This window comes from Tympanuchus pallidicinctus, unplaced genomic scaffold (genome assembly GCF_026119805.1).
Source record: "Tympanuchus pallidicinctus isolate F22 unplaced genomic scaffold, pur_lepc_1.0 scaffold6, whole genome shotgun sequence".
NCBI lineage: Eukaryota > Metazoa > Chordata > Aves > Galliformes > Phasianidae > Tympanuchus > Tympanuchus pallidicinctus.
In genome coordinates, this window is record NW_026294780.1 from 2,406,748 (window position 1) to 2,433,657 (window position 26,910).

Below are 26,910 nucleotides of genomic sequence, written 5' to 3' on the forward strand. Positions count from 1 at the left end.
TCTTCTTCTGTGGATATTGTTTGCAGAGATGTTGTTCCCCAGTGGAGTTATAAACAAAATAAATAGTGGTAGAGGGCCATTTTGCTTTTTCTCCTCATAACTGCAGAAGCAGAAGAATTTCTGTATTTGCAAAGAGAAAGTTGTGTTGACTGGATTTCAGCTGTGACAAACACTCATCAGAACTTACAGCTCCCTTTTTTGTTTACTCTGTACTTGGAGTTTTATGAGACCATTCTCTCACATTTCCCCTAGCGCACTTCCACAGACTGTGTGACTTAGTGGTACAGCACTAGGCAAGAATGGGGGTTAACATTAGCACTTACATTGTATTATCTTCAAAATGTGGTCTTTCTATCTTCCACTTGAGATATTAATAGACTTCAAAAGCTACTTTCAATCTAAAACAAAAAGCTCCAGGGATATCCTTAACTGTGCTGGTGCCTCTGCTGCATCTTGATGATTATCTTATCATACAAAGGTAGAAAAAAAGAAGCTGATCTATAAAACACGTGCAACGCAAGCCACTGCAATTTCGAATTACAGATATCTGGGTATTGACCCATGGATCATTTCAATTACTTGCTTTTGTAGATATGTGTAATCTACCACTAGCCTACCACAGCTTGGTTCAGATATCGGAAAGGCAAGCAGCGAAAAATGTTTCCTTTAAACTGTTGACATGCTGTCTGATAAGTAAATGCTTAAATGATGTCATGTTGACTTGCTGTGATGTGATGGAAAGTAACAGTACGAACTGTGTATGCAAGGGAAGAAAAGGCAAGGATAGTTTTGTGATACCGTAATGCCCTTGGCAGGAAGTGTCAGTGCAGCAAAGCTGAGTCATCAGTGCTGGAGTTCATCCATCAACATTCTGGGGGGAGAAAGGGGACAGGCATTGAATGAAACTAATTTGCAGAATTTGTGCACCTACATTTCTGTGAGTCTGTAGAGGAATTCAATAGAAAGAAGAATGACCATGTGTTTAAATAATTAAACTCACTTTGGGAAATAATTAGACTTTTTGGGGAAATTGCAAGTGACTGATTGTGCCTTAATTCAAGGCTGTGTTTTAAGGCATGGTGCAACTGAGATGTGATGAAAATGCAAATGAAGATAAAATAAGCAATTCTCGTTTAAAATTTTGATTGAAGTTGTCTACTTATTTGAAGAAAAATTCTTCATTTGCTTTCAAATGGTCGGTGCACAGGCATGATTTATGGTTAAAAATTCCATCACTTCAGCCATCATAGCTAAAGGTCCAGGCTGGTGCTGACAACAGTTTATCTTAAACACTGATAAATTTTCCAGTGGCCATTCCTACTTCAGCTGATTGGAATTAACCCGTGTTTCACGTTGGCTCTAATTAAATAAGACCCAACAGAGGTTCAATCCACTTCATAATCACAGTAAAAACCCAGTCAATGGCAATACAAAAGACAGTACATGATTTCAGAGATGTAAAAAAATACCTCACAGAATTTCAACAGAAATGTTCAAAAAATATAAAGCAAATCCACAGATATATTTAGAACGGTACTTGTACATACACATACAAATACAGCCCCCTCTGCCTGTATGCATTTGTATAATGAAACCCTTTATGTCTTCCTCCTTCCAGTTCAGCTGAGCCAGTTGCTGAAATGGGGCTGTTTCCAAGTGGAGACAGGGCTGAGGCATGTATTATGGACTAAAATGCTCTATGCTGGTCTCCTGGGGCATATAAGCATTTCAAAACCATTCATAACAGAGCCCAGTCCTGTGCTGCAGGGCAAATGACTCTGCATCAAATAGCCAGCACAAAGCTGCCAGCCACAGCACATCGTATTACCTCCAGCTGCTCCTCCCCTGTGCTGCTTGTGGAGGAAGTGTAGTCCAAAATCTTGTGTGCAGAATCAGAACTGTGGAAAACTTGGCACTTTTATATCTTGATCTATGTTACATGCTTCTTAGCTATAGTGAAAGATTTGGTCAAAAATAGATGATGTCAGTTCAGAAAAGTGCCTGGAAACAGCTCATGTGCTTTTGTATAAATTTCCTCTTGATCTGCCCTCCCCCAAAAGAGAGGTTTATGAGGAAATCCTCATAAAGCCATAATTGTAATCATACACAAATGGCTCTCTCCAGTGCTGACCTCTTTCTCTAGAACTCTCCTAAATGTTAATGTCCCGGCTAAAAATCTGTATTAGGCACTGTGACAGTGAGAAGAAATCTGGCAGACTTACAGTGTCATTCTGTAGAAAATACATTGGAGGTGCCTCTGGAATAAATTTACATGAGAGCAAAGAGGAATTAAATAGAGACGCAAGCACGGATTTGCTTGTGATGATGTGGATGAGGAAAGCAATTGCACAGAATGTTTAGCTGCATGTCTCCCTTCTGTTATTGTGCTTCTAAGTGATCAGCAGATGTCACTGCTGATGGGTGACGTGAAGCCTCTTTCCTTTCTCCAGATCAGAAAAGAAATGTGACAGCATTTCTATTCCTTGGTGGCTTGGGAGGGAGGCAGTGAAATGCCAGAAGTTTCACTGCAAACAGCCACATATATTCAGCTAATGACAAGAACTTGTGTGGCTAGTGCACTGGAAGATTGATACCTCATGAGCTGATCTTCCTGTATTAAAACTGTCCCTAGAATATTTAGGTAGACCATGTGCAGATATATACATACATATACACACACACATATATATACACATAAGTTTATAGATGAATGCCCCAGTTCTGGGAAACAGAGGGTCTGTGTGTGCATCTCAACATGGCATCCTACTGCTGCTTATAAACTTCTCTTTCTGCTGTCATGCATCCTCTGAAATGTTCCAGACTGGCTCAGACATGCTGAACTCCAACTGCAGAATAGAAAAGATAACTTTCGACTAATAAAATAAAATAAAATAAAAATAAAAATAAAAGAGAATGAAATTGCTATCTGGAAAAATAATTTTATTATTTTCTTGACAAAAATCCAACTACTTGGTGTCACAGTTGATTAAAGAAAATCTGAAAATGGCTGATGCACACTGAGGAACTTTCCTGTATCACAGAAGAAAAACTTCCACGAGTCTGATTCTGAAGAAACTTTCCAGAAATCATGGAAAGCCAGATAGCCAGAGGCTTCACATCAGAAGTGTGAGTGGAAAAAAGTCTTTGCAAGTAAAAGCTTTTCAAACCAACTCTCCTCTGGCTATATAACTGCTCTGCTGATCGTACAGAATACAAGGAAACATCTAAATTATGCCAGGCATTAAACTCCCATTTCTGAAAATTTTGTGTATTGCAATGTGAAGGGATTCAGAGTATTACCATCTCATGTAACACTCCTTGGAATGCACTAACACTATCTCAGCTTTAAATATTTCACAATACCTTAAAATATAGAGGGCAAAATGTTTTTCTTCTGATCAGTCTGCAGCAATGTGTGTAAGATGACAGACTTTACAGAGACAGCTCTCAATGTACTGTTTGAAATACTTAGAAAGATCTTGGCTTATTGCTGTGTTTGTTTATTTCTGCATCTCCTAGCAGGTCTGTAGCTGAGCAGAGACAGACCACCATGAAAATTCAGCAAACACGAGAAGTGATTTTTGAATCTGTGACAAATGCTTGTTACACACATAGCCCGTAGTTTTGGGGCTTCTTAGGATTCAGGACAAAAAAAAAAAAAAAAAAAAAAAAAACCCCACAAAAACCAAACAACCCACAGCAACAAAAAACCTGACCAAACAAAAAAAAAAGCCCTGAAGTGAGCAATCTGTAATAGACAGTAAGTGAACAGTATTTCAGGGGCCTGTGTTGTTGTGGATCAATAACCTCTGGATCTGAGCAATAATCAGCTAACAGAATTTGACTTTGCTCACATTAAGGATTAGAAAGCACAGATAGCTAGGTTTTTCTTTCTGGTTTTTGGTTTTTGGTTTTTTTTACTAATGCCTTTGAGGCTGCTCCTGCTTTGTTTGGAAACAATTATGTAACTAGAGAGAGACAAGGAACTAAAGGCAAAAATCTGAAATTAGCTGTGCCTTAGATCAGTCCTTTAAATAGGCAAAAGACTATTATTACTGATAATGCTTTTACAGCCCTGGAAAATTTATGTGTATGTAACACAGCTGTGCCGAAGTCCTTTCAAGGAGAGAATACATTGTTGTTTGAAGCAGACAGCTCAGAAAATGTGATGATCTAAGCCATAGCAATTAAAGACTGTTCCAGGCCCTTTCTCCAAGTTTTAAGGTGCAGCCTAGTGGGTCCAAAGAATATTTCTGAACCCATGGAAGCAAAGATGAAGAGAGATCTATTGGCTGGAAGCTGCCACAGCAAGTCTAGATGTCAGATAGTTTAAGCTCTTGTAGCCATTGTTCACAGGCTTTAGCACCTTGCCTCAATGTGATAAAAAAAACAATTCCATTATGGCAATGTAAAAAGTGACACTTGGCTTGCACATTTTTTGCACTAGGATTACTGGGGAGCAAAAGCACAAAATCAGAAGATGCTTCTAAAATCACATGAAAGTGCTATCAAATCTATAAAAAACGAGGGCGCAACAAGTCAGCTTGACAAAGCTTTTAAGCAACCTGCAACTTTCTTTTCAGGTCTTACTGCCCTTGGTTTCTGAAGCACTGGAATTCTCACTTCCTGTCACGCTGTAAGAAAACCAAAATCTGATGATAAGTTCTGTTACTTTAAGCTATGTTTTTGGGCACTGCTCCAGTTCACTGTAAAAATCCAGACATCCAAATATGCAGAACTCAAGAACAATAAAACAGCTTGTATTGGCTGAATGTGAATACTCAGACAACCATGCACAATATACAGAGGAATGCATTTCTCAGTCAACTCAAATAAACATTCAGGCTATTCTAAATTTGGGAAAATGTAAGTTCTCATTAAGAAAAAAGAAAAAAGAAAAGGAAAAAAAAAAAAGAAAAAAAGAAATGTAGTGCAAATAGTTTCTAAAAATCAGTCAGATTCTGAATGAAGAAAAATGCAGTAATGTATTAATGATCTCCAGTTTTCCAGATGTGCTTTGTCACTAAAGATTTAACCATTATTTTAGTTGGGGCTCTTTTGGAGCTTCTTGCACAGAATCATGGAATCTTTCAGCACGCAAGGAATCTCTGGATATTATCTGGTCTCACTCCCTCTCCAAAGTAATATCATCTTCAGGACTCCCTTCTTTTTCTTGAACTGGAGAGCGTTCAGCATTACCTTTCTCAAATTAATTTGTAGCAGTCCTAAGACTTTGCTTCTGTTATTTTCTTTTTTCAGTATGTAGTACTAACTAGATATCTGCAAATAACATAATTTCTATGTACTGTTCCTCAGCTTAGCCTTAGATTATTTATTCATTTATTGTGCTATCTAAACCTGGACTCCTCCTTTTGTCATAAAGTGGAAGATATGAAGAACCCAGTATATCTCTTGTTGCATATTCTCACCTGGATTCATTCTGTTCTGGAGGACAAGTGCATCAGGGGAGTTGGCATGGATCCATGGCTTCTTGTAATGCAATGAATAGTACCTTTGTGATTGTGAATCTTAAGAGAAAGCCTTTAGGGACAGTACAAATCTTGGCCTTTCTTTAACAGCCTTACTCCTCTACTTGATCTTTTGTTCATTAAACCCAGCAATACTTTGAGAACCTTTCTTACTATTACTCTTCCACCATAAGGTCTGACAAATAAGGAGCAGAAAGCTCTTTTCTGGGGAAAATGTGCTTTAAAATTGGTGTAGCTTTATTTTTCTGAGTCAGACACTTATACCACACTCATTACTGTAGTATATATATGCTTTCCAGTAGCATTTTAAAGAACATGAGTAACATCTGTCACACACTCATCTGCTTCTTGGGTGGGGCAGAGAAGCATTCTGGTAAAATTTCTGGTGTTTTTTTTTTAACACATATGTTAAGAATTACAATTAGTGAGGGCAAGGTCAAAAAACTACGCTTTGCATTTGGGAGGTGCTCAGGGCCGTGGATGTTCTTAGTTTATTAGGAATCTAATTCACAACTGTATATCAGCTGCTGGAGTGTTTTTTACCCTCCTTGTAGAGCACAGCTACTAAATATATTTTTACAAATAATTAGTTACTGAGGTTTTTATTATTATTATTTTTATTTTTATTGGAGTTATGTTGAGTCATTTTCATGAGGATCACAGATCAGGAGCCGGTAGTTTCTCTCTGCCTTCACAGAGACAGCATTTTTCTCTGAGGACTGGGGAGTATTTCTTGCCAGCGGCAAGGGGAGTGGTGAGTAATACAAGCTTTCCCTCAGGAACATGAGGTTATCAAATACATGGGGTCATTACAAGAAAACCAGTGGCACAAATTGGGAATTATGTGTCTCTACTACAGATAGTTCTTCTATGGCAAAGAAGCCTTTCTTGAATCATTATCCTGAAAATTTAGGTGATTTTTCTGATTCTGTGCAACCCAGAAAATCCTTACAATAACAACCACAAAGATTACTGTAAATCTAAATTATAGAAATACAGAATATCCAGAGTTGGAAGGGACTGGCAAGGATCATAGAGTGCAACTCTTGGCTCTACTCAGCACTACCTGAAATTCAATCTTGGAGAGTGTTCTCCAAACACTTTTGAACTCTGGCAGCCTGGGGAACTCATTCCATGCCCTACCACCCCTTGGGTGAAGAACTTTTTCCTAACGCCCAGTCTGACCCTCTGCTGATGCAGCTCCATGCTGTTCTAAAAAGATGACATCCAATGGCTTTTCTCAGTCATCTAAGGAAATTAAGTCCATTAAACAGGGCTAAATATTCTAGAAAGCTAAAATAGACACAGGAGATGATGTGTTGTATGCTTGTGCTGAGACAAATGCTTAAAGACATGTTTCAGCACTTTGTTTCAAATGGAATTCCATAGGCACTGGTGTTTCATGCAGCGTTACATTATGAATTGCTGTATTTCAGAAGATATGCAGTAAAAATAAGCACTGAACTATTGCAATTGCATCACCCACCAGACAGAGTTAGAGTTTTCTTGCCAACTTGTGCGTTTTGAACCTGGCAATACCACGCTCTTCAGTGTTAGTAAGAAATCCTGAATTAATCAAATATAGTTGTCTAAATGTTGTATGTCTTATCCTGAGCTAATCATTTGTGTTCTTTCTATATAACTATGAAGACAGTTAATACATCTCCACGCAGTGATTTTCTGACTTACACGTGAAATGAGTTGCTTTTAGGGGGTGGTAATCTCTCCCTGTTGATTATGTAAAGGGAACACAGAGTGATATTCCTATACTTAGATAACTGTCATTCCTGTGCTTATGTTAGCATAGAGAAATCTATTAAATATAAATCTATTCATTTGTTTATTAACTGACCATTGAAGACTTGAAAAAAAATTCAGAATGTATTTTTGTTGTTATTTTTTCATTTGTTTGTTTTTCATTGGGACTCATTTTCAGCTATCTAATTCACTCATGAAGCACTTTACCTCACTTTATACATAAAGATGTGGAAGGAGGCTTTCTGTGTCATTAGAGATTCTTGGCATTTACATTATTATCGTCTAAATAGTCCACATAACAGATAGTAGAGAACAGCTCATGATATGGTACACTGAAATAATAGATACCAGATGAAAGTGAGGTTTCCCCATCGTATTTTGGTGGCATCACTCCAGAAGGACTCAAAACATTTTAGTAAATTACCTTTTACTCCTGTCATCTCTTTTAGCAAATTTCTCATAATTTCCATAAGACCATGTAGCTCTCAGTCAAATGCTGCAGATAAGCCCAGATGAGAAACCATCTTCTGTGTTCACTCTGTGGATAGAGGATCATCTGTGCCGCTAAAAAGGCTCAGTTCTGTGTTCTGGCATGGTTACAGACTGTTCCAAGTTTAGATTATGAGCATCAATTTGACAAGGTTGCAGTAGGCCTTTGCTTAGTTCTGCTACAAGCTTATTTGGGAAAGGTAAGGGAGGTTGGAGGAGAGAGAGATAACGTCCAAAAGTAGTTTCACCGGGGTTGAAGTATGTAATTTGACATTATTCCAAGCTATCTTTAGAAGATTAGGAAATGCATAGATTGAGTTTAATCTTAGAGCTAGACCATTTTATGGTGAATTAACGCTGTAAAATTTGGTAATACCATAAATTTAAGTGGAGGTGTACAGAAGCAAATATAAACTTTCCAGTGCAGCAAAGATATCATGATTATTTTTTGCTTATAAAACAGACTTAGAAAATCTACTATGCTTCTTTTTGACTCTGTCAGCTCTTTCAAATATTGTTGGCCTTTTAGTGACAAGCCTTCTTCCTTCACCGGCTATGAGAAAACCAAAAGGTACATGGTCAGTAACAATCTGTCTTTTTGTTAGCCAAACTGCAAGCCTTCACGGAAACAAATCATGGTTGCCTTCACCTTCATCCTGTAGATGGCATAGCATTGACTTTTATTATTTTTTTGCATGGAATTTGTTGGAGGGCAAGAATTTCAGTCAAGAGAAGAACCTGTATGTTTATGTATTTAAGATCTGGAAGATGAGGTTACTGTAACATAGATTGTGAAGATTATGCCACTTTGGTCTTTAAATCTAGGTGATGTCCATGCTATGGATAACCTTCTCTTGTATTTCCTTGCAAAGCTTTTGTGACCTTCCCAATGAATTTATTGAAATCTTCAAAATTGATACTTCTGAGTTATTTTAGAGTAGACACTGACAATGTACTATTGAGACCATTGAGATATGACAGTGACTTATAAAACACCGTGAACATTGTGAAAGTTAATCTTTTTTTTCTCATTTGCAAATTATTTGAGCTGCTTTTGAGCAGTCCCAACAAAAGAGCATTAAAAATCATACCAAAGCAGCTGTTTTAGGCATGACAGGTCCATTATTATAACAGGGTTCAATTTCTGGCATGTTTTTTTCTTAAACAGTTAGACTTTGTCCTCATAGTATCAGAAATTTGTAGAAGCAACGATTCAACTTAAATTTCAGTTTGTCATTCAAAATATATTTAATCAGTTGGACATTGCCTTCTGGAGGTAGACTTCCTGGTTTTGTCGTTGTTGTTTCCCTTTCCCTACTGTCCCCCAGAGAAATCTTTTCTGAGGACTCCTTTATAGGACTGTGGAAGATGTCCAACAAAATCTGAAATACTTATGACCCAGCTCACACTTCTGAGCAGGATACTGCTCAGCAGAACTCATTTTGCTAGTGCTGTCACCTCACTGGAAATTTAAAAATGACTGTGAATCAATAACATGAAAGTATGCATTTCTTTTTATTTCCTCCTCTGAGATGTTTTCTTATGTTTTGAACCAAATCAGTTTCTATTGATATTGTTCCTTTGTTTTTATGAGGCACTTTGCTGCACAAACCACAAGCAATTATTTAACATTTCCTTTGATCAGAAATCTTGTTAGGCAGTTTAACTGCTATATGTATTCAGATGTATTTTGCTTTAAAAGTGAACTAAAATGTTCAAGTCCTTAGCAAATACTATGAAGACAGTTGTGTTTGAGACTTATCAGCTGATTTTGCTGTTCTAGATATAAATGATATTTTGTGCTCCGTGTTTTTTAGTATTTTCAGGCAAAGGCAGTGATTTATTTGCTGATAAATTCAGGATTACCCTGAATGTCAAAAGATATTGATTGTCTAAAGGCTTTGATAATGGGATATTGAGCTTTTCAATTATTGATTATTTAACATTTGTCCTTGACCAGAGTGAGTGCAGAAAATCTGGTGTCTAAGCTGCCTTGCAGGCTGTTTGACAACCTCTGTTTATATCAAAGCAATGCCTTCTTCGTTCAAGAGATAGGAGTGTCTCCTCCAGACTTGCTTATTAATATTTTACTTTCGTATGTCTTCTAAAGATTTTAAAATACATATACTACATTTTCTGTCATCTTCTGAAAGACACCTCTGAGATAGCTGGGGTGAGTGGGAAAGAGAAAGCATAAAGGGAAAGTAAGACTAATGAAAAAAATTACATGGACTCAATGATCTTTAAGGTCTTGTCCGATCTGAGCGGCTCTATGATTCTATGATTTGGTTCAGAAACTGATGATTCTTTTTCTCGGCAGCCTATGCTGTGCAGTGTTGCTCCTGTTGTTTCCCATGTTGGGGGGCAATTTCGGTTCCATTTAATCCATCCGTGTGTAAACTGCTGTGGGTCATTCTAGGTGCTTCAGAAGAAATGTCTGAGCAAAGTCTTTTAATGACTTTGAGGCCAGCTTCAGTTGCTTGTAATGACTCAGCTTTTTCAGTGTTTTTTTTTTTTTTTTTTAATTCCCCCCTGTTTCAGTTTCTTGGAAATGAACAAAGATTTTTGAGGGACAACCACAGGAAATGTCATTAAATGACCCCAAATGACCTACGGAAAGCAAATGACAGTTTTTCTGTCAGGGACAAACATTTCAGAGCATATTGTGAGGCAGGGATCCTTGCACTGTTTCTATCCATCTTCCCATGAGACTGGGCAAGAAATCTGTTCCTCACTCTTACCATATTTTTCACAAGCTCTGCATCACCTCAACTACTCACAAAATCTGTAGTGATCTTTAGTGATCCTGCACAAAGCATGACAAATGCTGTGGCAAAATGCAGAAGCATGCCTGAAAAAAACCCCACACTTTTAGAACATTCTTTTAACTGAGAGAGTAGATATGTATGACTTCTCAGCATATATTTTGTACTTCTTTAGGTCTGTCCAATCCAAATCAATAGCTGAATGTCTGAAGGATTAGACCTCAAAATCCACGCATTTGTATGCTTTAGTGCTATATTTCCTTTGCTTTGGATTTTACAGTTTAAAATACGGAATGTAACCATTATAAAGAAAATGGACAAATAAGCATCTTAGAGAGATTTTACTGTTGCTAGCATACTGCTAGCTTTTCAAATTTAAAGCAAAGTAAAACCTCTCCTAAGCACAAGTTTGAAAATATTTCTGCATCACTAAAAATGCAGAGGTCATTATTTAGGTGCCTATGATATCTGAAATATTAATCATTAAAATATTCAGGCAATAGAATTTATTTCTGAGAGCTACATAGCAGCCAACATCAAGCAGAAGGAAAGGAATCACTGTCGATTCAGTTGATGCCTCTTTGCAATCATTTTCTGCTTCAGTAGGAAGCAGGACTGCAGCTGTGAGCACAGTCTAACAAGTTGAGGGGCCAAATTTTTGTCCCATTTTTGTGGACAGCTTGTGGGATTTGTTTAGCTATTTCTTTGTCTTTTCTTCACAGTTAACTTCTTTATTTGCACAGGATGGATATTATTTCAAGGCTCCCCAGGAAAGTTTAGGTGTCACAAATGTGGAATTACATTGAACACACCAGAAGAGGAAAAGAAAAAGCAACCAAACATTTGTAAAAGGATTCAGAACTGTACTTTTAAAGGCTGTATTCGTAAAGCTTAACTGCCAGCTTTTCTGAAGGTTAACAAATGGTTTGATAAGTGCTTCTGAAAATTCCGTTCTTATGGTGCCAAAATGAGAAGTGAATTCTTTGGAAAGCTTGGCTCAGTGTAGCCCAACTTTGAAGAAAAAAATAGCCTCACAGAAGACATTGCATTGTTTTCTGAAAACTGCCTTGAGATCAGTTTCTTGGCTGACCTCAAGATGGACGCAGTATTTTCTACTGAACATACCACTCTTTGCAAGTTTTTAAACTGAAGTTATTTTGGGAAATAGCAATGTTCTGAGCTTCAGTGTGCCTCAGATTTTCCTCTGTTCTATGGATGGCGGGGCACAAAGCCACATCAGGATTTGTGGCAGATAGCAGTGGGGTCAGGGTCTGGGTGCTTCCCTGCTGAGCAGGCGGCTCCACCAACACGCTGAGCTGGGGCCTCACTCCAATTCAGATTTTCCTTGCAACTGCTCCTGATTCACTATCTATCTTCCAGAATCACCAGGGGTAGAAAACTCAGCACAGATTTTTGCATTCACCTTCCTAGATACCATGAAGATGTGCCCGCTTTTTTATTTCCCTCAAATGACAAAAGCAACTTTTCAAGAAAGGGTCTTCCATCCCTTTGGTTGTCACAGTGAGGAAATAGTGTGACATATAAATATTGGATAGCATGTAGCACAGCTCTGGATTTTCAGAAAAACTAAAAACAGCAAAGGGAAGAATGTGAGACTGCTTTACATGTGACATTTATTCTTCCCTGAATGCATATTTAAAGCTCAGGATTGTGAATTCCTCCTTTCAGTGCACAAGAAAGCGATGGTTGGATTGACCTTCTTGGCCCTGGTACATTGGACAGCTTCTGAGCAAGCTGAAGAAATACGTCAGATGCAGATGAAGCTAATTTAGAAATCAGGCAGAAAGACACACCAGCTGAATCATCTCCCAATACACTGGGAGAATGCGAGCAAGCTGTATTTTCTTCAGCGTGGGAATCATTACCCCCTCCATCGATTGGATTCTACACTCATTTGTAGCTAAGAGGACTTGAACTGTTCAAGTCACTCAAATTACAGTGCTGTCAATCACTGGAGAATTGAGCCCACTGGGTGAATAGTAAAAAAAAAAAAAGAGAGCATTGGTTACTTTCAATCAACCAGTGCAGCTGCTGCAGAAGTCTGTTGTTTATGTTTACACTTTTCAAAAAAAGAGACTGTGTTTAGTGGTGTGTTGCTACAGCAGCATTTGGCTGCTTATTGCAACATATAATTAGAGATTTTACAATCTGATGTGCCAGGCAGTGCAACCTCTCCTTAAAATTTGTAAGGTGATAATCACTTTTATTGCTGGAATTTCATTCACAGGAATAGTCAAAAGCTCAAATAGCACTTAAAGAAAAGCGATCTAATCTCCCCTCAGGTCAGTTTTCACAACCATGAATTAATCAGGAGAATGAAGGGTAGAACTTTAACTACACACCAAATCCTATCTTGGTCCCTAAATCTGCATGAGCAAAGAAGTTTTTAAGTTGTGCACCTTTCTCCAGTTGAAAAAGAGTCATTGGTTGGGGTGTAATTAAGATTGGACTCTCGGTGGAAGATCTTATTTCTTTGTAGGGTTCCATAATTAATGCATTAATTGGTTAATGTTGTGCTTGGAGTACTGAAAGCACAGCGAAAGGCATTTCTCTTTCCTCCATTTCTGTGTGAAGGTCAGTGAAGTTTTGGAAGCAGACTTCCCAGTCAAAATTAAATAAATCCATGCTGTGTTTTCATATATGGCACACTGTATAGCTCCATGCACACTGTGAAAATTATCCAAATAAGAGTAATCTATCTACTGCAGCAATCTGGAAATATGCCTCAAGAGAGGAGGGAAGATATTTTCTCTCTTATTCTGTCTTTCCACCAAAATTGATGTCTAAAAGTATAATAAAATAAATGGCTGACATCTCTGAATTTTTTCACTTTGACAGTAAATAAATTTACCAGTGGTTGGCAGCTCAAAATATTGTAACACAAATGGTATTCTGGATTGCACTGAGACTCAGCAATGTTCTAGATGGAGCATGCAGCCCTGCTGGACCTGGTCCCACAGAGTCAGTGTTGTCCATCCTCCCTGCCATACCCACAGGGCTCAGATGACGTTATTGCTGGGCTTCACACAAGCTAAAGCTCATAAAGCTGAAATTTTGTTTCATATGAAGGCAGTAGTCACAGTCAATGAGTTTAACAGCTACAGTGAGTTGTCCTGGTGCAGCCAGGGAGCTTAAGGAATCAGATTTTTTTCCAAGATAGAAAGCAGCAAAGTGTTACATGAAACTTTTTTTTCTGGCTGTTTTGCAGGATGGAATTTTAGAGCATACACAGAGGGCTGAAAGATGCTTATTTTAGGATGCTTTCCCAAGTCCTGTGGACTGAAAAGAACTGGACAGTGATAGGATATGGGAAGTGGACTGCTCTAATATGATGTAAGCTGACAAGACAAAGGCTCACAGTTGCTTTTAAAGTTCAACCATGATGTTGTAATATTTTTTATTAAAATAGTACTGTAATTCATTATACTAGTAAAAATCAAGAAGGAAGGAGAAAAAGAAATCTGAGAGAGAGAATGACTGGTTACTTTAAGGTAGCCTGGTCACCTCACCTTTTCCATATTACTAGCTCTAAAGAAGATAGTGCCTCTCCTTGTTGCATGAATGTATAGATGTTGACAGAAACATTTTGAAAGGAGTCTTTTGAAGCTCAAATGAAAGAACCAAGTGTGGTACAACTTCTGCATTTGCCATTTTGCTTTTGAGAAAGGGCATGGAGATGCTGCATGGCAAGCAGACAGATACTACCAAGCTGACATCCTCCTCTCACTGATGGGTGCACCATTTTAGTTCCTCCAGTACTGCATCTCATTCCTATGGGACTGTCAGTAGAGAATAATGCAGGAGTGTGGTTATGTATATCCCTATGTGAAAGAGCTCAGCAAATATCTGCTTACCAGAAGAAATACAGCCATAAACATATATCATAGTACAAACGATCAACTCAGCAGTCGAGAGCACAGAGTTGCAGTTGATTAGTATTTGGGCAAAACATTTCATTAGGAAAAACACTTCTGCTTTTGAAAACGTGGTGTTAAATTGCCTAAAACAGTAAATTGATTTGGTCTAAAAAATGAAAAACAGAACCAAACCAATCAAGGTTTCAATGCTGAAAAAAAATCAATAATAAACTAGGTCATATTGAAACAAAAAATAAATAATAGTTAGTAGTGTTATTCTGGCTGTTAGTTTGCTCCTAAAGAAAACGTGATTTCTGATTCACTTAACAAATCGCATCTTGGATGAACGATAATATTTCACTGTTTCTACCCAAAGTCGGCTTATTTTCACTTTGAGCCATTCCACAGAAGAAAAGAAGAAAGGAACTGAAGGGCACTAAATGTCTTCATTCAGTTCTTCTGAGCACATTCCCCTCACCCACAGAACAGCTGGAAGCTCAGCGCCAGGGGAAGCCTTTCACAGCGGCAAACCTCCTGCAGTCCCTTGGTGAGGACAAGAAACAAATCTCTGCAGAAGTCTTGCTATAAAGCAGGTACTATACTGTAAAGATAGAGTTACATATTTTGGTTTTCCCCCGCGTGGATAAATTTTTTCCCTCCCAGTAGGGTACGGTTTTACTGTACAGCTGCATTTATTTACATGCATTCCTGGAACTGCGAAAAATTCTTTGCCAAGATTTATAGGTTGGTATGTATACAGCAATTTGGCTTCTCCTAATGTTTTATTCCCCACACAAGCCCTGTTCGTATTGGTTCGCGAGGTGTTTGTGGGAGCAGTGTTTTGTAGCCTCAGCAGTACTTCAACATTTCTTGTCCCTATTCCTCTCCCCTCCTACTAGCTGGGAGCTATGGGCAGGCACAGAACAGAAGCAGGTGATAAATCAGACCCAGGTAATTAGTGGTGCTGCTTCTGAAGCAGGACAAGCAACAGAGTCTTGCAGGTAGACTTCATTTTTACAGATGTAAGGCTGTCAGTGCTGTAAGATGTGGTATAGAGAAATGTACCTGTGGCTGGTGAGAAAGGAAGCAAAAGTGACAAAGAAAGGAGATTGATCAAATAACTATTGTTAGAGATATGCTTGCTATAACAAGGATGGGAACAGCTTTTAGTTATTGAGTGGACATGGTCAAAATGCACATAGCTTTTTCAGGAGTGTGTGCAGTTTTTTTAAAGCTAAAGACAACTCTGGAAAGAAGCTGTACTTAGCCATGAAATGAGGAATGAGAATACGTGAATGTGTCTTCTCTGTTATGAATGTAATGTATTCAGTTTCAGAAAGTTCCTCCTTCTGTGGCTTTGACTGTCAAAAATGGATGGGAAAATCAAACTTTTGCCTCTGCTTAGGTGAAACTTCCTCCTGCCTCATCTCCTAGATGAAAGATGCCTCTTGGAACTTTGTTTTGAACTCCAGGGAACTTTCTTCCTCTATCTCCCTCTTTTATCAGCTTAAAGCTGACAAGAGTTAGATAAACCTTTAAGTTATTTCAAAAAATAATTGGCTTATTTTCAATATATTGGTGATAATGCAAATGTGCAGAGCAATCCTGCAAGCACTGCAGACTTTCGGTACCTAAAGGGAGCCTATAAACAGAAGGGGAGTCAACTCTTTGAAAGGGTAGATAGTAGCAGGACAAGGAGAAATGGTTTTAAGTTGAAGGAGGGAAAATTAAGGTTGGATGTCAGGGGGAAGTTCTTTACTTTGAGTGTGCTGAGGTGCTGGAACAGGCTGCCCAGAGAGGCTGTGGATGCCCCATCCGTAGAGGTGTTCAAGGCCAGATTGGATGGGGCCCTGGGCAGCCTGGTCTAGTATTAAATGTGGAGGTTGGCGGCCCTGCCTGCAGTGGGGGGACTGGAATTTGATGGTTCTTGAGGTTCCTTCCAACCCAAGTCATTCCATGACTATGATATTTTTAAATTTAAACATGTTAGCAGTATGAGCCATTTAACGAAGAGTCATTTCTGGCTTCATCTTCATTTAAGAGAGTCCAAATAAGGTGGGCAATAGTCACTGAGAAACAGTGGCTCGAGTTGACTGAAGGTATAATTCTGAATTTGGCTGCAACTTCAGATCTGTCTGGGGAAGATGAGTCTGAGAAATTCAGAGCTTTCTGTTCTTAAGGCTGACTCTAGAAATAGTTTTTATAATGTACTCACAGTTGAGTAAATTCGAGTTCTGCCTTGAATAAATAGATCGCTTTTTTTGTTTTGACAAATTCTGGGAGCTAAATTTCAGACCAACCAATTTTAGTTTCATCTAACACTCTGTCTACAATTAGTGTGAAAAGTTTTCAGAAGGATTTGAAATTACCCCCCATGCAATTTCTTTGATTTAGATTTAGCCATTTAGTCTAGTGGATAATTGGGCTCCATTTCTAATGGGTTGACCTCCATTTGTCATGTGAATTTCTTGATCTTCTTGCAAATGTCAGACTGTATAAGAATACTTTAAGAGAAACAAATGATGCTGCCCATTAAATTAACTCAGGAAAATAAAATATCTTGCAGAATTCTTTTCTCCCAGAACATGGGGGTGGTTGGAATACACTGGGGCAACGCTACAGAGGAGCATTTAAAGCCAGCAAGAATAAATCTTTAAAGAACAGTTGCAGTAGGAACCCTGTGGTTTGATAAAATCACACAGAGAAAACAAAATCAAAATACCTAATCCATCTTTAAAATATATGAAGTGAATCAGACTCTGTAAGTAACCTTGCTGGGTAGAGCTGTTAAATTACTGAGCACTCACTTAATGGTCCATCTCATCTTGTTTAATAGACTCATCTGAGGAAGCAGACGGGTAAGCAGGAGGATGGGCCATGTGCCCGGACAGTTCCCGTAGGGCTCTGATGAGCTGCCTTGGAACTGCCAGTGCAGAATTTCAAGTTTTAAGCTATCACTATTTAAGGTTTACATTGCACCCAAAATCATAAGCCTCATCCTAATTGCTCCCAGGTGCTAGATTCTCCACAGATAATCGATAAAAGGTTGTGCCTACTCCAAAGTAAGATTGTTAGAATGATAAACATTAAACAATAAATAATGAAATGCATTGATGCCCCTGAAGTATCTGGCAAAACTAACTAATCCTAATTCTGGATTTTCATTTTCAAGCCATCTGCCTGTGCGGCATTCCTACATTATTACTGTTATACTTTTCTTGTGCAGTTTTATTTCTTTTCCCATTCTCTTTTCTGTCTTTATTGACTTCATGTCTTTAAACTGTAGGAGTGTCTCCTTATCCATTTTGCTGAGCCTGAAGGTAGATTTTAGCTTCACTAAGTGAAGATGGGCACTGCAGATTGATTGTAATATGTAGTCTCTTTTGTAGGACCAAAGAAATCCAAAGAACAGTATAATTTGTGATGGAACAGAATTGTGCTCTCTTTGAACTGTGTGCATTGCAATTCATATTCTCTTTACAGCCTTTCTCAAAGCATAACAGAGGTTTCTTTTGGTCTGAAGGGGTATTTAACCTTGGCATTAGGAGTAAATTACTGAACTCCTGTGTAGTCTTTCCCATACTCTGTCTTGAATGGCCAAATGTGTATGATGCTGAACTAGGAAAGCCTCAGAGGAGAGCATTTTAGAAAGTCTTCTTTCAAGTAGTGTTACAGCAAGAAAAACAAAAACAGAATAAATGACCCTAAAAGATAAGAAAGCACTTTGGCAGTTCAAGTTTGAAAATAATTGAAAACATAAATATTCATCTTGCAAACTTTAATTGTATGTGTCTGCATCTGAGCTAATTATCTAACTGTCTGACAGTTGGGAAATCTGGTTAGCATGATCAACTGAGTTTAAGATGTGATTAATCTGACCAAGTGCAGGTGAGTTCTACAGGAATAAGGTAAAAGCCCTCCAATCTATGGAGATTGATTGCATTCGCTGTATCTCCTAGCCTGAAAATAGATTTAGTAAATATCTGTATCTAGTCATACAAAGTTGCCTTTTTTTTCTAAGACTGTGCTGAACAGTTTCTGGAAAATTTGACGTTTCGTCATCTAAGCAAATGTTTCTGCTTATTCTCCTTTCAGTCAGTATTGTAAGCAGTAAATGTGCATGTACAAATCCAAATTTCTACCCACACAAAAATAATCTTTTCCAGGAAATGTTGCATTGGTGTCTGGTTATCACAAACATTAAGTGCCTGCCTATGTGTTTCTCCCAGTTCTAGGCAAAGCACTGAGCAAAACTGAGTTACAGCAAATAATCACAATCCTTCTGAGAGTATTCCTTCAGCTTCAATAGTGAGAATTAATCATCAAAACATGACATCTCCTCTTGGTTTGAGTGCCTCTTAGACACTGTGGGAATGAGACATATGAAAGCTTTGGTCGTCCTTCAAGAGCAGTGAAAGTCCTATATGCGTTATTACTGACATCCTGAAATTAGAACGTTTCACTGTTCTGATGAATGTTCTGTTGTGCTGGTAATGCTACAGGAGTGTCAGCCTGCTGGTGAAAAGTCACCTGAATGCTTCTGGCTGATGGCTTCATGTGTTTGTTTTAACCAGGAGGGAACATGCTCTTCCCACCAGAATGTGCAGAGCCTACCAAAGACTGGAACAGATGCTGGTGGCTACTTAACCTCTGCCTTGTGCTACCCTGCTGCTACAGCAGGACATTGCAGATTCCTATCAGCTAAACATGGGTGTGCAAAGAAAGCAGGTACCTGTGTACAATTTCTATCACTTTTTTTTTTTTCCTTCCCATCTTAGTTGCTTAAACAATAAAATTTTAAAAACAAGTATGTTTTACAGTTTTATCTCTATCTCAATGGGCCAATGTAGTTCATACAAGATAAAGATGAAAAGGGATCTAAAATTAAGACTTTCAAGTGGAAAATCATATTAAGAGAGGTCAAATTATAGTAAGAGATATAAAGTCTTTCATATGATACAGTCTAGGACAAGGGCTGCCTGCAGGGAGTATATCTTATTTACACTAAAATACAACAGAAGAAGTAAGTTCCAACCACAGGGTAGAACAGTGTGGACAGTCTTGCAGTGTGGATTTTAATTTGGGCAGTGTAGCTTCAGCCCTGGGCTGCCTTTCAGCTGCTCTTCCAACCTAACTCCCAGGTTGGCCCAAAGTAGTCAAATTATTTTAGGCAGCCTATAATAAAAACTACCTTTTTATTTTTTTTATTTTTTTTATTAGGATGGATAGACTCAGTATGAACCAACTAAAAGTCACTGAACACCACCAAGGCAGTTTTTTTTTTCTGAAACTAGCTTTGATAATTGTAGTCTTTTTGAATGTAGACTTTTGATTGTTCTTTGTTCTTCTATGGGAATACGAAGAAGGAAAATGGAAATTCCCACTAACCACTTCAAAAGTGGCCTGGTAAACAAAATCAATTAACTGCTCCTCTTATCTCTGTACTGGAATCAGATACATTCATGGGAATTACTGTTCTGTGCATATAGCAGTGATTCAGTCACAGGAACTGGAGGATCGTAGCCACAGTATAGAAGAGTGAGAAAGGCAAAAATTGGGATGAAGTTAGAATTCAGCCTATTCAGTGCTGAATAGTCACTTAGGTCTCATCTTAAGTTAATAAACTTGCCAACAAGAATTTGGGTTTAGCCAGTCAAAGGTGGTATTGCCAAGCGGAGTAATACCCCCTATTTTCTCCTTCTTGTCCCCATGCTCTTGTTTGTTTGGATACAAGTGTTTACCTGATTGCATGAAGATGCAGACAGCAAATTTGACTTGATCTAGATGAAAAAATTGGGTGGGAGAATAGATTTTGGATTTGATTCTTAGCTGGATCTGAGCTGCTGTGGATCATGGCACAACACCATGAGAATGATGATGCTTGTACTGCTGCCCTGTAGCTTAGGTTTAGGAGAAGAGTGAGAAGCTCTTTCCCCTTAGTAGGACTTTGGATTGGCTTAAGCTAACTACAAAACCATGTTTGGATAATATGATTTTTGTTTAGAAGAGGAAAAACTCATGTAATTTACAGTACTTTTGGCACATAACTGTCGTGGAAGTTGTTTAGAAGACATGGTTAAGAAGTGGCTACTTCATCCTGTGTTAACTGGAGATTGCTGCTGTTAACTGGAGATGTTGCTGCTCATCCAGAGATGATATTTTCTGCCTGTGTGGGTCAGCACAATGAAGCCTGATGTGAAAGCCATAGTATTTTGAAAAGCTATTTTTAATTTTTTGACATCCGAAGCCTAAAATCTATTAACTACCTTTCTTCTCTATAACAAATAAGATAGAGAATGTACAAATATTTAGAAACTTGCTGAATAATATATGCCGGTGCCAGTGGGACAGGAGAAAATATGAGAGGCAAACATGATATTAATTTCCATGATTCCCTTTTTATGTACAATTTCCTTTAAGGTTGAGGAAAGGAAATATTCTGAAAACATATTCTAGTCCCCTCAACCCACTACTCCATTTTTCATTTACCTATGCAAATGCATTGAAATGTCTGTGCTGTGGGCTGCTTCTACCCCGCTTAGGATCACCTACTAGATAGGTGGTAGATAGGTAGCTGGACAGATTAGGGAATGCCTACCATTCTCCTGACAGAAAAAGCTACAGCCTGAACTGTTAACAAGTCATCAGATAATGTGATGTCTGCTGGAAGGGTGCTTTCTGAACTTTGGGAGAAGAACTTCGCAATTGAAAGCATGTCCTCACCTACCTGACACAAACCCATGGAAAGGCTGCTTTCACTGGTTTCTCATGACTGCCACTCAGTGTAGTATCTTTTCTAGTTCTTAGGTGGCTTCTTTTGATAAGTGGCATAGATATTACCACAGCTGTCACGCAAGCTTGGTGTGAAAATCTATTCTGATACTGATCATGAGTTCTCATTTGATATAGGTTTCCCACATGACCTTGGGTTCTGTAGTGACCTTAAATAGCTTATGGATGCAGGGTTGGACTTACTTACGAACAAATATACCTTTTTCTTTTTTTTTCTTTTTTTTCTCTGACTTGCATTTAAAGGAGCTGTCCTTTCACTAAACAGAAGTAGATATTCCTTTTTGCTCTCTGTCCCTTATCATTCAATGTAAACACATCTCCCACATAAGAAGTTATTTCCCTCTGGTGATCTGGGAGTTTGTCCCAGATATGATTTCTGCTGCTGCTGGCAAACTTGGTGAACTCTGCTCTCTCATCATGATGTGAACCTGACCCACTTGGCAGAGGTGGAGGTAGAAGATTGGGGCTGTACTGAAGGGCCTTTAGTAGGGGATTCTTTGTCACCACAGAGATTCCTGGAGAGGCAGAGGTGACATAAGGAGAAGAAGAGCCAGCATCTCTGTTCCTCTCATCTTGAGAGGCTTTCAATTTTAATTTAACAGCTTTCAATTTTCCATCTGTTTTTCCAAGGATGTTCAATACACAAATTATGGTAGAAATATCTGTCAGAATGTGGGAGATATTTGTTATATATTATAGCCTTGCATTTTTTTTTTCCATATGCATCTGCCTTACTAAGAAAGTTTTAGCAGGTTTTACAACCATGACTTAATAGAATTTAGTAGATCTAAAAAAATATTGCAAACTCATAACAATGCTTATTGGATGATACTGCCATCTTTAAAAGTTCAGCGAGGTATTATTTTTGTCATAAGTTGCTACACAAACAGAAACCAGGGTTTTTTTCCCCAAGGGAGGTAGGAGATGTTCGTGCTGATGTTCATGTGTCAGAAAATATAGACCTCCCTGTCTTTTTCAGGGAATTATTCTATGCCTTGTGGTTCACTGAGCCCAGGTACAGGAGGGGTGGTTTTTTTTCTTCCTCTCTTGTGGCTGGAACTGCAGCCTGAAGGCAGTTCCTGAGCTCAGGAGTGCTAATCTCTTACTGGCAGCTCCAAGCCATTAGGGATGAAACGTCCTAATTTACAGGAGGTGGGAAAGCATGTTGCCATCAGAATAATTAATTGCAGCTATTAAAAAAGACATTCATTAATAAGGATACCTTAACATATTAGTTACTAGATTATAGACTATTTGTATTTTCTGGGGTATGGCGTATTTATAGTTGCAGTTAAAACAAATAGAATCCAGAATTTCAGTAGTTGTTGGTATGCTGGTTGGAAGCCAAAGCACTGCATGGAAAAAGTAGTTTTTGTACATGAGCAAAAAAGTCTCTACTTGTTTTTCTTTTTGATTATGGAACGTTCACCACCGGACAGAGAAATTTTTTGAGTGTGTTGTGCAAAATTCTTCCTAAATTCAATCTGTAGTCTGAAAGGGTTGGAAAGCATTTCTAATGAGAGAGAAATTTCGTGCCATTAAAAGAGAAGCACTGAAACGGGCTGCTCAGAGTTTTGGTAGCTGCAGAATTATCCCTGTAGGCATTTCTGTTAATAAAATGTACTTGTGTTGCATTGCTTTCATTGCCAGGGCAGCCTGGAACTCTTGATGCTGCTGCTTAGCTAAACACTTCTCTTATTCTTACCAAGGACCTGACTCTTCCTCTCAATTATCCTACTCAGAACTGCAGTGCAAGGCATATAACCGAGCTGCAGTCATGCAGGAGCTGTACCATGTCACTTGGCACAGCTCTTGGGACCATCAGTATCACTGGAGGTGTTCCAGGTTGAGTATTAAAAAAGTTATTTCCGGACACACTGGAACAGGCTGCCCAGGAGAATGGTGATGGAGTCACTGTCCCTGGATGTGTTTGAGCAACAAGTAGATGTAGCACTGAGGGACGTGGTTAGTGGGCATGGTGTGATGGGTTGGTGGTAGAACTAGATGATAGAAATCTTTTTCAACCTTAGTGATTCTATGGTTCTGTGACTGAATGTTCACTAAGCTTTAGGCAATAACAAAATAACCAGTGGGAAATATGGGCAGATGGCTTGGTCTTAGAAATTTACTAACGAAATTTGCAGATTATACTAATTTGTGAGAACTAAAAATACCAGTGAGAAAAAAAAAAAATGTTAAAATACAACTGGTTCCCAAAGAAAATTGCTACTAATAAAGGCCTTGGGAGAAAATATACAGGCTGGAAATAGATCAAGGGCTTCTTAAGATAAAATGTAAGCACATATACAAAAAGTGAATGAGTTCAGATGGGAAAAGTTCAGATGAAGGGAAAGGTCAGGGTGCAGCCTTGAAACTGAAGATAACAGAGAAATCTAGAGGTGATAATATATAGCGAACTAGACACGACTTTACCTCTCATTTATTTGTTATGTAGTATGGCAAAAGAAGTGATGAGAACTACCTTTAGGCTATATAGATATGAGGGAGAAGTGAGAGTCCCTTTCCATGTATGATGAGACAGGAACTATTTCATTATGCTCTGAGCATCCTGTAGCCAAAAATACATTATCAGAATGGAATCTGAGAGAGGAAACTGGCAAAAATAGTGAACAAAGAACTGAACATACCAAGCTTGACTGAATCATAATTAAATGAGTTTCAGATATGGAAAGAGTTAAGAGCTGAGAAGGAATGTGATGAGAAGTAATGACATGAAGTTAAAGAAGGAAAAATTAGATGTAATATTATGAATAATTTGAATTGAACAGACTGAGCAATTGTGGGAAGAAGGGGGATTTTGGACAAACACACCAGGGAAAACCCTCATTTTTACACATTTTTAATGTCCACAGAACAGACGGAGTCAGGCTTTTAATGTCTCACTTAAAAGATGCCTGCAGATGGTGTTTTTTCATGCATTTGAAAAATGAATTTCTACATTTTGATTATGTTGTCATTAGCAGTAGCCTTACTCAGTAATTAGGAAGCTGGTTCCTAGCATGTGTGTGAGAGACATACTGAGAAAGGAGGATTCTATCTCTTTGTTTCCACAGGGCTATAAATAATGCAACCAGCAACATCATGAAAAGAGTAGAAGAAATTCAAACAATAACTATGCTAACTGGAAATATTTTATTGTTCAATGAAAAACAGCTGAGCTCCATCACAAAAGGCCACTTTCATTGGAAGTGCTGACTGTGGCCAAGAAAGGAAAGGAAATTCCATGAGAGAAGGGTTTTCCTTACAGAAAATGCAGTCTCTTTGCTAGGTAAGTAACTCTGAATTAATACAGATTTTCGACATAAAGGTTCATGTAGCAGGGTATTTCAGGTGAGCTTTTCTTTCATTCTTAGGTGGCTGTTTAAAACAGGGGAGAATAAGCCAGAAACCATGCAATCTGCAATCAAGGAAAAGGCAAGAACATGGCAGAGGGCTGCAAGAGTGTTTTTTCTCTGGAAAACAGTCACTGCTTCTCCTGCAGTGTGCTTAGCCAGCAACGGCCAAGAGCCAGAGCTGCCTGCCACCCATTCCTTTCCCTGAGCAACCTTTTTGGCTCTCAGAAATGAAAAAAAAAGCAAAGTAAAACCAACTCTGAATCCCTTGGCTCTCTTGGAAATTGAAATGATGAGTTCCTCTCCGTGACATGTTTGTTCCAATCTGCAGATTGTGTATGTGTGATTGGTGGTATCATCATTCTCAGCCTAAAGACTGCACACATTTTACAGCAGGTGAGCATCTGTGTCTCTTACAGCCCATGTTAAATATGCAGTTGCGCTGCTAAATATCTCCAGTATGCTGAAACATGTACAGTGCTCTGTCCAGAAAACTTCCCCTCATCCAGAGGATGAACTTGGGCCACACAGCTCCTGCTGGGATCTCTCTGAGCTGTGAGTCTTCAGGCAAGATGCCAAATGTGCCTGCAGATACCGGTGCTACAAGCAAGAAATCATTGGAGTATGCAAGCTGCTCTCTAAACTACCTCTTACAGAGTTGCTGTGGTCTTTTCTGAACACTGTCAGAAAAGACCACTGTCACTGCTTTCTTGCTATCTTCCTCTCAATATATGAAAGAGCTGCTGACAAGGATCTCTGTACTTCTTCCTCTAACCTTCTTACCTTTCAATTCACCAAATCCCACCAGTAGTTTTTCAATCTTTTTCGTCAAATTCAAAAACCTGTCTTCACATTGTCTGGGCTATCTACAATGTGACCCAGGCATTTCTACTTTAATTTGCTTGAAAATCCTATTTCTTTCTAGCTTTCTATTATCATTCTTGTTCTCTCACCCTGCTCCTCCTTTCATCTACTTTTTTTCTATTTTTAGCTTTCAAATTTCTTTCTCATCAAAATCCATTTTTTTGTACTGATCAGAGGAATGTCTTCCCCATTAATGTCTTTCCTTTAATTGATCTCACATGTAGTTAACTGAGATTTTTCTATGCTTTTCCAGTCAAAGCCATTTGTATTATGAGCTTCTTACAAGCCTCATTCTCTGGAGGAAAATAGCAGTTTTTCCTCCATTTCTGAGTTTAATACTGATTTGGCTGCAACTCATTCAGGAGAAAAGCCTTTGGCAAGATGATGTTTGGCCATAGGGAGGAAAAAAAGAGCAGACTGTGCCAAAGCATAAACAGAATTGTAGAATTTACCAGCATTTTTCATGGACTACTGGTTGGACCAAGAGCTGAACGTCTGAATTAAATTTTATAAGACTGTCCACTCCTCAAGTGGACACATATTGAGTGTATAATCTGGACATGTATTGGTTCCTTGTTTGAAAAGCCTCAAATAATTGTGCTAGAGAGGAGCCTTGTTTTAGTCTGAACTTTTAACGCTGTTGGTTTGGGAAGCAGCAGGCAGCCACTGTAAAATTGGTCAATTGCTTTCCTTCACTGAAGAAATCAATGGTATTTTAAGAGTAAACTGCTCTGAACATAGGTGCTGCAGCATGAATATTTTTTTTTTTTTTTGCTTGAGTTGCCACAGCAACATAAAATTTCCTTTCCCCCACATTAGCTTCCCTAAAATATACTTCACAAATTGCCTTTGAAAAAACCCCCTCATATCGTGCTGACAAATTGTGCTGTTTGCTCTCTGAGTATTTCTGAGTTTTCTGAGGAATTAGGAATGTCAGCAAAGCTGCCTGATGTGCAAAGAATGCAGATTGTATGACTCCAGCCTCAAGAAATGGGATGGAGGCTATAGGCTGAAATTCGATTAGTTGGTGCCCCCAGGAGGAGAGGGGCTGAGGAGAACCCCCAGATGGTCTGGCAGAGCTTCATAGAGACTGTTGTAAGCTGGGCTGAGGCAGCCTGTCCATTTCCAGCATTCAGAAGACAAGCAGTGACCTACTGGATAAACTGTGTGTGTATGGGAAGGGGGGGGGGGGAGGAAGAAAGGTGGGATGTGCTTTAAAAAGGGTTTCTTTCATGCTTTCTCTCTCACACCTTTGCAAGAGCAGTAGCATCTCCAGTGGGCTTTGAATCAAACATCAGGTGCATATATATTATTCTGTGAGAGAAGAAATATTTGAAAAAATCAGGGAACAGAGGAATTTGTCTTAGCTGCTCCTCACTGAGGGAGTTATTAGATTTAGAGTGTATGTTAAAACCATTTTAATTTGTAAATTTCAGGATAGATTCGTAAGAAAAACATTCCTGATCTGTTGAACAAAAAATCCACACCTGCAAATAGTTTCATGTCTCTTAATAGTGTTCTT

The 26,910-nt window shown here is 38.6% G+C and overlaps 1 long non-coding RNA gene across 1 annotated transcript; it reads left to right on the top strand.

Moving 5' to 3' along the window:
• Positions 1-18,803: 18,803 nt before the first annotated feature.
• On the top strand, positions 18,804-24,440 carry LOC128071796 (uncharacterized). The gene is made up of 3 exons (XR_008202012.1): positions 18,804-18,869; positions 18,954-19,107; positions 24,246-24,440. It is a non-coding gene; the product is annotated as an uncharacterized LOC128071796 (long non-coding RNA).
• Positions 24,441-26,910: the final 2,470 nt, after the last annotated feature.